Source organism: Aphis gossypii, chromosome X (genome assembly GCF_020184175.1).
Source record: "Aphis gossypii isolate Hap1 chromosome X, ASM2018417v2, whole genome shotgun sequence".
NCBI lineage: Eukaryota > Metazoa > Arthropoda > Insecta > Hemiptera > Aphididae > Aphis > Aphis gossypii.
Window position 1 is genome coordinate 40,635,719 of NC_065533.1, and position 15,096 is coordinate 40,650,814.

Genomic DNA, 15,096 nt, shown 5'->3' on the forward strand with positions numbered 1-15,096 from the left:
CATTAGGATACGAACGATTTCCGGACACGAAAACTTCCCCGCACAATTTTTTGGTAAATACATTATACCTACATATCATCTATATATATAGATTATTTTGTACTCCCGGGAGAGATAGTGTTTTGAATTGATGACAAAATATAATATTAACGGATTGTGTAAACGAACATAGTTATTATATACACACGAATTTAATTTTTTTTAATGAAAATTTGCCATTTCAATCGTCAGACGCTCAAAAACATAAATAACAATGTATAAAAGTATTACTCGGGCATGTATGCAATAAATAAATAACCGTGGGTCTAATAGCAGGGTGCTTCACTGATAGTTGAGTATTTCTAAAGTATATTTTCTTATTTGCAATACCTACACATAACAGTCACGTGTAATTTATTCTTTAATTGAATCAATAATAACTTGAAATTGAAATGAAAAACTACATAACTGAAGTTTATTTAATACTCGCGCGTGCATAGTGAAAAGTATATGAACCTACCTATTTATAAGCGTAATCAGAACGTTAAATTGAGAAGTAACTTAGAAAAAGTATAGAGGATTCCGGTATAAGTGGTAATTGGTATGACATTTATACTTTCAAAATTTAAATATTCACCAGTATATAATATATATTGTTTAAGTATTTTATGAGCAATATTTCGTAATAACCGTTACTTATAAAAAACAATTGGCATAATAGATAGGTGCTAACTAAAAATATTTAACTAGTTTTATGAAAGAAATAATTTATTATTGATGTCGATAGTTCATGCGAAGCACTAAAAATTGTATATTTGATTATATTAATTGAAATGTTTAGAATATTTATTTTTATACTCATACCACACTTGATATAACATTAGTATAAACTTCACATAAAAAGTTGTTTTGTACATTAAAAATTATTATGCTTTCCGCAAGAGCTCAAAAAAATTGTACAAATAAAATTAATAATCTGAATAATTGCAAGAAATATAATAATTAATTCTAAGAATATGACTTTAAAAACTAATAAATTAATAAATATATATTTTATGATAAAAAAAAAACTATTTATATGAATTTAATGTATAAGAATAGATATAATTATCTGATTTTCATTCAGTATATATATTATATACATATAATTATACAACGTTCAAATAGCAATGATAAATACATGTTTCTAATGAATGGATAACAATAGTGGATAAATCAAACTAAATAAGTAAAAAATAAATTTTAGTACACATTATTAGTTATTTATTTAGATAATTTTAAAGATGATGGCAAAAAATGTATAATATTCACTATAAGCAGTTAACACTATTATCTGTATTATTTAAAATGCTATCCAAAATTCAATAATTTTCTTCTAAAATATTTTTATTGTAATAATGACGTAAATTGATGAGATAATGTTAACCTAAGTGATCACTAATCACATAAATTAGAAATTTAGAATAGAATATCATTATATATATTTATTTATTTAAATCAATTGTATATGAAAATGTCTTAATAATATTATATCAATACATAATTCCATAGTAATATAAATTATATATTAAATAACTATAGTTTTAATTTAGTACGTATAATAGTATTTATATAATTAAATATAAAATAGCATATCCATAGTCTTAAAAAATGTAGAGTTAAGGAAAAAATCGATAGAATTTATATTTTATATTGTTAAATTATACAAGCTTTAAATACATTTTTAACTGATACTTCTTATAATGTTATAATTAATCGTTGTTCTATGTCAAACAAGAATACTCAATAGAAATACAAAGTGAACAATAGTTGCTCTTAATTTAATATTTTAATGTCCTTCTGACCCATATGCTATCTTAAATTAGTCAAATTAAAGTAATCAAATTAGTTATGAATTTATGATACATACAGTCATACAGATGACGGATAAAGTTTGCCGGAATACCAATGAGTCATTACTATTACGCCAACAATATAGTATTGTTTTATCGAAAAAACCATAGGATATAATATTTATAAAAACATTTAGCTGTTATAACGTAAGTTATATATATTAAGCTAAAATTATTTTTCAATAAAAAATAAATCGAACAAATAACAATTTAAACCCGTTTGAAAAAGACATTGAAAATATAATTAATTTGGTTTTTACTCATACATAATACTATAGGTAAATAATGTGCATGAATATTATATTATGTACTATATGTATGTAACGAACATATATAAATACAATTTATTTTGAAAGGCTTGGAGACAAATGTGTCACTATTTACATTTTAGTATATTTAGGTATACATACCCATTTACCAGGTATAAAGTTAACATGTATAGATTTTGTGTACAACAAAAATAAATAGAATTATACTTTTTTTAATTGGATGACTTGGAAGCCAAATGTAGGATTTGCCGTGTCACGTCATTATGATGAAAATGACAATTGTAACGTTTTTAGAAGTTATATATATGGACTTATAATAGTAGATAGTTGTTTTTGCTTGGTTTTTGTTAATACGCTCTATGGTTATGGTAATAATATTACAAGTATACGCATATGTCTATAATGTGTGCGAATGTGGGTCATTGGGTAGACGTCATGAAATGTCATCAAAATACGTTATATCATGCGCGTAGTCAGCTGCATTTAAATATTATTAAAAAGGCGTAACGTACACGTACGACTATTTTATGTACCTACTAATGTTAAATTAAAAAAATTACCAGCAGTATATGATTATTTGTATCAGTATAAATTTTAACGAAATTTTTATAAAATTATCAAATTCGTGTAAATATAATTCGTATAAATATATTAGTAATTTGTTTCAAAATAATTACTAAATAATATTATAGGCAATCATACTTTTTTCAATTGGTATTTTAAGGGAAACATTTTGCTCACATATGATATTCCTGAAAGATACGATCAAACTAAATAGTTTACATTTTGGTGTACATTTATAAAATGTGTATGGACGAAAACTACAACATTTAAGCATATTTTATACCGGATGTTCCAAACGTTTACAGGAAACAAACAAACGCCTCGCGGCTGATCATTCCTAGCGCACCCTACACATATAGTTAACTCAACTAGCACTTCAACAAATATATAAATGGGTTTTATAAGACAACGTATTATATCCGTTTCGGGCAAAACGTGTGACAATAACTTCCTTTGAACACTCAGTTCACAAAATCAATTACCCGCAACTCGCAAGTCACAACTCATTCAATGCAATCGCGAAAACGTTTCAGTTTCTAACCACCAAAAGTTTATTTTTTCAAACACGGTTGGGCAAAGTAACATAAAATGTGTTTCAAACTCGACTTCGACGCAAAGCTGAAATCGATAACACTATTATAGACGTTTGTAGAAAATTGCAAGTCGATGGCACTATATATTATATTATAGTAATAATAGGGTTTTTTTTCATAATAATAATTACTATGATTAACTGCAGTGGTATACAACTTTAGGTATATACTATATAATATACCTGATAGGTATATACCAGGAGCGGCCAAACAGTCGATCGCAGACAATTTCAAAGTCGATCATGTTAGAATTTATTTTTAGGGAAACGCGCCCTATATGTTTCTTAATAATTATAGTTATTTAATAATAAAAAAAAATTTTTATGGAAGTCGATCCTCAAAGTTGAAGTATATTTTAGTAGATCGTGACCAAAAAAAGTTTGGCCACCCTTGTGCTATATGCTTATTATTATAGAATATTATAATAATGCAAAATGCAATATTATGTCAACAGCACAAAAAAGCCTTCTGACGCATATTTGACATATTTGTACCTAACCATCTATGACGTACTTTGGCTTCCGATGACCCTGTCACGCGACGTTATCGACACGGGATATCACTCGAGAAAGGGCTATATGGATAGACGCACCAAAATTAGCCACAAGGGTTATACTTCGTTATCATACTATCATGACAAACCAAATTAAGTACAAACGAAGATTAACTGTGTATTATATAAATGATAATCTAATACACAAAGCTTTACATTTATATTACATTATTGCTGTCTGTACAGATAAGTATATAGTATTATATTTAAAACAAACAACAATATAATAGGTTTTCGATGTTCGATGTTCGAAGAGATACGAATATACAACTAGCTTGCATTTATCATGAAAAATTATGCGTCTAAAATAATGCAATTGAATTGCACCTAAAATCTTATACTACTAATACATTAAACTGATTTTTTTTTTAGTTTTATTATAGATAATGACAATTATAATTATCATTGAATACGCACACATATGGATATATTGTATATATTAGACGTATCTCTATAAACCCACTCATAGTATTTCAAAGCAACAACGGTGCTACACAAAATCGTATATATTTTATTTTTTCGATAAACACACACACTCCGTATCCACGATAATTGACAAACTCTAGTTTCAAATTTTGTATGTAGTATACCTACTTTTAATATATTTGAACAACTGTGCCATTTAAAATTAGCATATACATACATACGTACAAAATATACACACATATTATAGGTAATATTGTACATAGGTATCGACGAAAGTGTAGAGCAAACATTCAGGCGTTTTTCAAAGAATTCCGGTATTATAAATAATACGAATAAATTAATATCTGTCCCGCCCAAGACAGTTATTACTTATTATATTATTAAATACATAAATTCATTGGGGCACGGAAATAATGAAATTAATACGATAGGTACTTACTCTGGACTATGGCAGCAGATACCCGTATACTATTATAATAAAGAGTAGGTACTACACGCCAACACCGTTAAATAACAATTTCTTTTTAGTTCTCATTAGTGTAATTAACACTTATTATTCCGACTGACTCGGGAGGAGGGGGCGAGACAGATGATGAGTTACATAAACGTAGTAGAAAAAATATTCGCTGTAGAGTATATATAAAATTAAGGAGCTCGATGTAAAAAAAACAGTACCAGTACGATACCTATAACACTTACGTATAGTTTCGAACGCAAACGGACAAACAAGAAAAAGTAAAAGGAATGATAATCTTATCCACCTTTTTTTTATTTCTCGTTTATAATTGTATTTACGCACACACTCGTATGTATTACACTATATATAATACACTCACTGCTGAACATTTCACCGCAAAAACTTGTATACGATATATACATGGATATTGGATAGTTGGGGACGTATTTTACCGCCCGGCGGATATATCATGTGAATATAAGAATTTTAGAGAGATAGGTACATAATATTATAAAATATATAATATAAATCTAAGTTCAACCGGATACACGCAGTTCCGGACTGCGGAAAAAAGATAAACGGTTATAAAATATAATATCGCACGTACGAGATATCCCCTTCCGCCACACACGCGTCTGCACTTCAGCAGTTAGCGCTGGCGTAGTAGTACGTATAACTGTATACGGTATATTATTTTTAATAAAGAGGTACAATAATTATTGTTATAATAATCGCGCACACACATTTTGCACATTCGAATGTGCCGTACGTACACACGGGTACGGTGCGGTGATAGGTACGCGCGTGACAGCAATATGACTCACGGTTTGTACTTTAAAAAAATGCGAATGGTGAATAGCATCATCGGGCGGCAGCACATTATAATTATTATTATTGTGACCAACGTGTTAACGGTGTTAACTCCTATACCTACACACGGTGACAATAAAAATCTAAAAGAAAAGTTAAAGTTTAATTTAGTTTTTAATTTTGGCTTCTGCCATAAATGTTTTATCAATATGGTAGGAAAATAGTAGTAACCTACTAGTTTATAGACGTAAAAATATATACTAATATATTATAAATGCAATAGATCAAACCATTTAAAATATAAATTAATAAATAAAGTATGAAAAATAATAATTTTATAGCTTGTGATATTTTTTTCAAATAACTAAGTACAGTTTCATGTGCTTAACCATATTTTTAAGGACACTAGGACGATGAACTAAAAAAAATAATACTATCCAATGAAAAACGTACTACGCTTGGTCACCTTTCTAGTTGTAGCTATATAATATTATATTTTTGACGATATCCCAGACTAAATAGCCACAAAAGATTTCGCGAGTAGGTTCAGGTGATTGTAATATTTTAAAACAAAAAAATTGAATTTCAGTCTGGATGACTATATCATTAATACCGCTTAAGCGAGTGAAATTATTTTTGCTTACGTATGCAATATCTATGGACGTAAAATTACGAAATTGTCGGTGGAATATAGCACTCTCCCAAACGGTTTACACTCCACAGCAGTGCTCAGCGATTGCCGGTTGGTTTTATTTTAATTTCTTGAAAAATATAAACTATGTTAACAAAAAGTAATAATAATAATAACAACGAAAAATATAATAGAAACAGAAAATAAAACAGTTGAGTATGACTCGCGGCGAAATATAATATTATACAACAATTATATGTATTATAATAAATACACTGAGGACTGAGTGTTTGTAATCCACGTACTATACTCATTATAAAATCTTATTATTGCTGCAAAAATATTCAATGAAAATATTAAAAAATGCACGTATACAGTGTAAGTGTATAGTACGCAGGAATAACCTTTATACTTCATAACACGCTCAAAGACCGACGACCGACTTCTTCATAATAATAATAATAATATGATAATAAAAAGAACTCACCAAAGGAACGGGTCGTCACGTAGCTGCAGTCTGAAGGATGTAATTTAATAATACTATATTATATATATTTATAAGATGGCGACAAGAAAAAAAAAAATTAACGACTATCAAAACGCGCGACCGTTCTTATAGCGTTAGCGGAAATTCACTGAAGGAATCACAATGAGGATTAAAAGGGACCTACCAATTCCGTATTATCCGGCGACGGGTAGGATTATAATAAAATTTTATTATACGAACATAATATACTATACATACATTGTTAGAGTTATGTTTTTTTTGTTAGATAAGAACGAAATCGACGAGGGCGTAACCCAGACAGGGCCAGAATGCCACTGTGATATAGACCATCATTCTTTTTTTTTTTTTTTTTGTCAACCAGTCTCGTAGTTCGTACACATGCACACACATACGACGTTAACATTTATACACACCATTAATATAACATCATTTTAACATTACACACACGGCGGACCGAAGATAAGAACGTATTTAGGACGTGAAATGTGATATCGAACATTACCGTGCCACCGCCGCCACCGCCGCCACCACCACAACCGATTTCGTAGTACACCCGGCTCAAAACATTATCATAATATACGATATATACTATAACTACCACAACTATTGTAACGTCTGAAGTTATTATAATATAATTTTATATATCGCGTAATGGCGATTTAAACAAACGTAAGCGTATAATAATGTATATAATACCGTCGGACTACCCAAGGAAACCATAATACGCATATCATTCAACACGACCTATCACCGAAAAGTTCAATTACTTATAATTGGCAAATCAAGAACAACGGAAAATATTTAAGTAAGATCCAAGATCCCATATTTGGTCCCAGGGAGTTTTAGCTATACGAATCATTAGACGTTTGGTTGCGCGACTTATTTTCATTAAAGAACATTTGTCCACCTCCCCATCACTGAGTCATTATTTTTATTAATTTCTTCGGTAAAATTGAAATAGTAAGAAAAAATACAGAGCTTGGAAGTCAATTTAATATTTGTTCATTATTTCATTGATACAAAAAAAAAAAAAAAATGAAATAATCAATGTGCCAATAACAATAAGTTCTAAAGAAAATACAATTATACTGTATAAAATTGAACTTATAATAACGATGAAAATATTTTACATTATTTAATAAATATGAGTATACGTTGAAGTGAAAATTAAGTTTACATTGGGGAGTTGTTTAATATTATGAACTATTTGTAAGTAATTGTATTTGTATTACAGCAATAATTTTCGTAAAAGAAAATAATTAAAAACATAAATTTTTAATTATTTTTTATTAAACTGATTTTCAAACTTTAAATATTATTAATTTATGATTTAAAAATCATGTTCTATAATATATATATATATATGACTACATTTCCTATATTCGCTATATTATACTTTCCGGGGAATTAAATATTTTATCTTAAATTTTAGATATTTATTAAAAAAGAAAATCAGTAACCATAATTTTTGACATGAGCGAAACATCCATTTACCTAATTATAGATATGCACTAGACTTAATTCTTTAATTACGAGTATACATAATCCAAATGGCCAGACTATGGAAAATATCAAAACTGAGATTGACTTAACAGATATGGAGATTGGATAGTATAGAATGGGATATATAATTATGTTATTTTTGATTTTAACCGTCTCGCATAGACTCCTTTCTAATTCTATCCTGCACATCATAAAATATCTATAACACTCTCTCTTTATACATAATGCAGTTTATCACACATTGATATACTAATTTGAGTAAAGCAATGAAAAATCCCTAGGATAAGACTTGCCTAAAGTGCTTAACTTACCGTGTATATATTATACTGCCACAGTGACTATATAAAAAAAATAAATAAAAATATATAACTAAGTGTCCATCAAAAAAAAAAAAAGTTTGTTATACAATATAAATTATACGTAATTAATAAATTAATATGGCACAATTTCAGAAAACAGATTGAATTTTAAATTGAACTGCTCACGCCTACTGGTGCGCAACAATATATGTAGTTTTAATACGGAATTAATCCGATTCGAGGCAAATACATAAAAATCAACCACTTAATACTACATATTATTATTATGATTATTAAACTCCGATAATTTGGAATATAACATATTTTATCGAATGCCAAAATCACGTCTATAACGAGTATTATAACGTACTACACGGTTTTAAAATCACAGAGAGAGACACGACATAATATTTTATCGTAATGCGATTTTTATAATTTTATCTATAGAAAATTTTGTGAGTGTGCGAAGCGCACGAGGGAGACGACATCAATGGCATTGTTATGCGCTTGCTATACAAATACAACATGATGACAACTACAGAATTTCATCAAGTAATCGATACACGGACAATGATGATGTTTATAATAATAATAATATATTCACAGTCATCCATGAAGGGTAAATTCAATATTTTTACAACAATAAATTTCGTATATATTATGCGCTTATATTCTTTAATATAATTCTCGGTCGATATCATTCTCTGAGAATAAACTAAATATATTATTATAATTTTATGCATAATATATAATGTACATAGTATGTATAATGCACACAATAATATTAATAAAAATTACAGTGTCGTTGAATTTAATAGTGAACGATATTGAAAAAATAAACGTCTCGGACTACTCGGACTGTAACTTGCCGTTCGTGTCGTCGCGCTGGTGCCAAATAGGCGACGAATACAACGAAGATAATAATATAATGTTTTATTATATGAACGACGGAGAGATAATCGTTTTTGGGCGAGTCACTGCAGTGCGCGTTTGTTCGATACCGTCACTGAAATATATATACTGGACCATGATTATTCGCAGTTAAGTTTATTGTATCGTATAAATACATATATATTATGCACCGAAAGAGGACTTAAATTGCATACTCGCGTATGTGTTATTAATGATGGCTACCGTGACGAGAAAATTAAATTCGTATTCTACACATGACTATACGCTCGCGGGTGGTAATTGGTAATAATGACCAAACGAAAAAAAATGTAGTCGTCCCGGAAAAAAATTGCCAGAGAAAATTAATTCGCAGACGAGAAAACGGTTCCACAAAAACGGCCCAAGAGAAAATTAATCCGACAGACAAAGTGGACAAAATAAATAAAAGAAGAAAAGTCAATTGAAAACTATTTTATAAAAAAAAAAATTACCAAGAACAAACAAAAACGATTTTATCAAGTGTTCACAAGCCGTTCACTATAAAAATGTTTCGAACAATGTTTATGTATTGATATGTATGTACATCATACAATACTACAATGGATACAAATCAATATAAAATGTACACAAACGTTCCAATTTCCAATGTAAAATAAAAATGCCAGTGAGTATTAAATAACATGTATGCAATATATACATGTTATTATTATTATACGATTGTACAACACGATTGGATTTATTCAATATTTAATCGGGAAAAATCTACGAATCTAAAAAATTGGGTTTGATATTTTTCATATTACATTATACCTAATTATATTTAATTATATAGTAATAATATGTAAATAATTAATACCGCCGCGGCATAATACTATCTACGCGAAAACTCTTATTATAATATAAAACCGGAAGAGAAAACTGTAGATGCGCTGCTACAGGGATTCGTTTACTCTATATATTATACGTGTTCAGATCTCTCTCCGAACTATAATATAGACACAGTGGCTGCGGCGATTAAGATTAAGATTCGGATAACAACTGTAAACCTACTCCTCGAACATCCAGGTCATTACAACACGGGTGCTTACCGACGCATTTTAAATTCACATTTATATGATAATGCAGTCGGCTACTGTATACTTGACAAGAGCAAGCATTTAACGACGATCCCTAAAATTTTCAAATTCCGTACAATAGATACGTGCATTGAGTTTCAGACCCTTGTATTTATATAAGTAGAAATCGGAATAAAGGGTTAGGCGATTAGTTCTCCAAAATATATGCAGTGTCATAATTTATACAAGGAATTCTGCAACTTTAAGTATATGTACAACTGTGATTGATAAGTATTAAAAAATAAGATTAATGTATATAAGAGTTTATATTATATAACTCGATTTTTAACATCTAATCAATAGTTCAACTTCATTCTAAACAAATAATTTTTAATAATAACAAATTACTCATTATAATATATTATATGATGCACTATAAATATATAGTGTCATAAAACAATGTTTCATATTTTATCAGTTATACATTACATTGAGTTTTATGTCACAGTCAAGTATTTATTTAAAATAGAAATCAATAAAAATATAAAGATTAAATTAACCAACAATGAATATTTAAGTAAATCGGAGATTTTCAAACTTCCTGCATTCGGCTTATTATATATAGTGAAGATATTATCGGCAGCAAAATACAGTGACGGAAACATTTCAAACCTAAGACTTGCGGTTTTACTACTGTACTCGTCGTACGGTCTGTCGGATCAAAGTAACTATATACTTATCCACGTAAGTATATCCTAATAGTTCTGTGCACCGAACAGATTCGCACCAATGCGAGAACGGAAGTCGAGACGCCCGACCGCGGATATGAGCTAACCAGTATGCGGAAACACGTACACGTCCCGGAGAACCGTAAGTCGAGAAAAAAATGCACGATTGCGGACTGCAGGTTGAGGTGAGAAGAACGGGGGGGCGAAGAAACACCGAGTTTAATATAATATTATTATGCTGCTCGAAAGACCTTGCAATCGCTCGCGCGTGTATTGCACGAAACGCATCGGTTGGGACAGCGACCTTGCAACGGAGTAAAATGTTGGCTATAAAACATCGTCACGCGTAGGTACTATATTATGATGATAATAATAATAATAATAATATTGTAATAGCGGAGGCGAGCGGTCTCGTCGTTAATCTTTGACCTGCGCTCGCCGACACCGTAAAAAAAATCAAATAAACAAACTCACGGTGAACATCATGATCGTTATACGATTCATCGTTTTTAACCGATAAGTGTCACCACGCAGATTGTTGTATTTTCCACACATCGTTATGTTTTCTTACTATTCTCTGGCACTAGTGCGAGGACTCTCAGATTCTGTCACTTCAATGTATAGCGAAAATCAATAGTGCTATAAGAGTTGAAAGCGATATATACACCGAAACAATACGTATAATTATTATTGAATTAAAATAGCGCAATAATCGGTTCGAAAGAAAACAACTCGAAACGAACAAACAAATTATAATTCGTCTTGCGGCATACACGAAACGTTGCGAAAGCTACTATAGCGATATTACTGATGCTACAGCTTGATAAATGCGCAAGTCGAAATTACTTTTTTTTCTCCCAATCGGGGCCGTTGCAGTGTCCCTATAAAATATATGCGGCAATTACACCCTATGGACTGCAGTCGTGTGTGTATACGCACTGCTGTGTGTGTCTATATATATATACAATATAACATTATTGTTATAACTGACAAATCGATACATCCCCCAATTGTGAGACTCGAGAGAAAACACCACCTCACACGACCAATAACCACCGAATATAGTCTACCGAACTGCTGCCGCAATGTGTATAAGAATATATTAAACAAATATTACTCTGTATAATAATATAATATGTAATATGTATATATATATAGCCATGGGACAATGCGTTTGTAACAGTTTGCTTGAGTATATAACTTAAGAGCAGTTATTGTGAATGGAGGTACTCGAATTTTACGGGTAGTGCCGTTAAGTATTTTTCCTTCTATTAGCTTCTAAGTGCGTACTAGAAATATATATTCTATTTTTATGTCTTAATATAATGTGTGCAGTTTCTTTTATGTGATGTTAATTTGCTAAACGCCTTTTAAAACTGTATCAAAAGTTTAGTTGTTTAGGTATATACCGCTGTTTATTACCGTATAGTACTTAGTTATAGATATTAAATTGAACATTGTATAAAAGTAGGATTTCAAAAATTGTATACTTTTCAAGTGGTTTAAGTTTTAGAAAATTCTAGAAAAATCTCAAAATAACGGTAAAGAATTATTGAAAACTTTAAGTCGAAGTTAATTTTAATGTACAACTCGGATATAAAAGAACTGTTTATCGAATTTAATAATTTTACATCGGTTTTAAGGTTTCCAACAAATATAATAAGAGACCGCCAACACAAATCGATTATAGTTTTTACCATGTGTTACGTAACATATTTTTTAAACACATATGTTTAAGATCGTATATACGTGCCACGCTAAAAAGAATAATAGGTATTATTTGTTCAAGTCATATGCAAAAATGCGAAAACTTAGATAGTAGGCAGTTGTACTTCCCAATAAATCACCACAGTCACGGTACGTATAAGTATATTCGTTTAATTATATATAATGATACACTGCAGTAGTAGTTCCGACAAATGTGTGCGTGTTTATCGCCGTTCGTATATAAGATAAGACGTCCCGCAATGGCACAATAACTGCAGTACTGCTGCACACAACACGTTACGATTGATATGAAACGCATTTGCATAAGCTGACCACCGCCGTGTAGATAAGTGACCCCCATCCCCACTTAATAACCTACAGTACAAGTTAACTCCCCGACGATCGTTTGAATAACACACGTAAAAATGATAGAAAAGTACACTAACGTTTCGTTTGAAATTAAAGCAGCAATATACTTATTATTGCAATACGTATGTGTGTTTAATGCACGCGTGACAAGAACCGGACAATTCGTATAATTTACATGTACATGTGTTTTGTACAACGTGTATAGATTAATATGTTTTACGATAAAGCTAAACTCGGTTCACCCTCGTTCTAGATTCATTAACGGATTTTGTTTGTAGGAACTCCCAATAACTATTGCTATACCACATACAATATAATTATTTAGGTTATTCTGGAAAAATGTAAAGATGACTTATTACTATTGATATTAACATTATTATCAATCCCATCCCCCGTCACCGAGACAATTTTCACCGATTGTAAACGACCAACGAAAACTCAATCAACTGATGTAAAATGTAACGAATTATTCAAATTTTCTGCACATACGCCCTAAATATATGTCGCGAACAACAATTTCTATAATACCTACTATGGTGTATACTAAATATTATTTTTTATCGTATATTTATAATTAATCTTTGAAGACTCTAACTACATTTAAGGATTATTTTTCTAATATAAGAACTTAGTGCACTATAGAAATATTTAAATTTATTCATGTGGGAGAGTATAATAAACATTTAAACTCGCAAGCACTGCATATCGGTATTTTTCGAATAGGATCACGAAGAGATTGTAAAATTGTACACACGAATAAGACATTGAACCACAATGATTTATAATTTTATATATTGAGATAATAAATATTAAAATTTAATATAACTTTTCTGACTGCTATAGTTTTTATCTGAAAGAAAGTTTCAATCATCATAATATTTCGACGAGGAGAAAAACAAAGAAATTAAGACATTAATCAATGTCGTAAAGTAGTTAAGTCAAATTACGCTGTTACTTAAAATATCGTTCGTCGATGAACATAAACAGATTTAATTTCGACATATTTTGTAAATCATCAAACGCAATAAAAAAAATCATCTCGATCATCAACTCGAACATAAACTTATAACGCAAGCATGCACTATACCTATCAGTAGCGTACGCAGGATTTTAATTCGGTTAGGGTTTTATATGAGTAAATAATTTAAATAATTTGCTTAACAGTTTTTGCATAATTAGTTGTAACAAATTACAATTCATAATTTAATTTATATCTATTAAAAATAACCAACAATTATCGACTCTGTGTATTGAATATTGAAATGGTGGTAAATAAGATTTTTTTGTAAAATAAAAAAATTTCAGGGGGGGTCAGAACCCTAGAACCCTACCCTTGCGTACGCCACTGATACCTATATATATATATATATATATATATATTATTTATTCTTTTTAGACTCAGAAGTCAGAAACACTTTTATTTAGACGTGAGACATGAACGAATACAATTTCGAAAATTACATTAAAAAAACAATACATATATTATTATTATACATGTGATTTTTAAATTGCTAAAGGAAAAATGTAAAGCACAGTCGTAGAAATAAACTTACACCATTTGAATGATAACACGATTAAAATATCAATTCCATAGAGTAAAGTAAAACTAGACAGATAAATAAATAGAATACAAAAGTGGCTTAAATACGTTTTATGAAAACAATTATCCGAGTTTTTTTTAATTGAATTTGTTTAACCATTCCATCTGTATACTTTGGAAATATAAATTAAAATGGCCACTCAGAATTGAAAACACATATATTTTACTTATAAATTGAAGAAAAAATAAATTGTACACTTTTGACGTGACATTTTTAACATCAATATATAAAATTAAACTCCAATTATTATTCAATAATATA

At 29.6% G+C, this 15,096-nt stretch overlaps 1 protein-coding gene across 11 annotated transcripts in view; it reads right to left on the reverse strand.

Moving 5' to 3' along the window:
- Nucleotides 1-15,096, reverse strand: part of LOC114124218 (protein alan shepard) — a 122,521-nt gene that overhangs the window by 56,368 nt on the left and 51,057 nt on the right. The gene's annotated exons all lie outside the window — the stretch shown is intronic.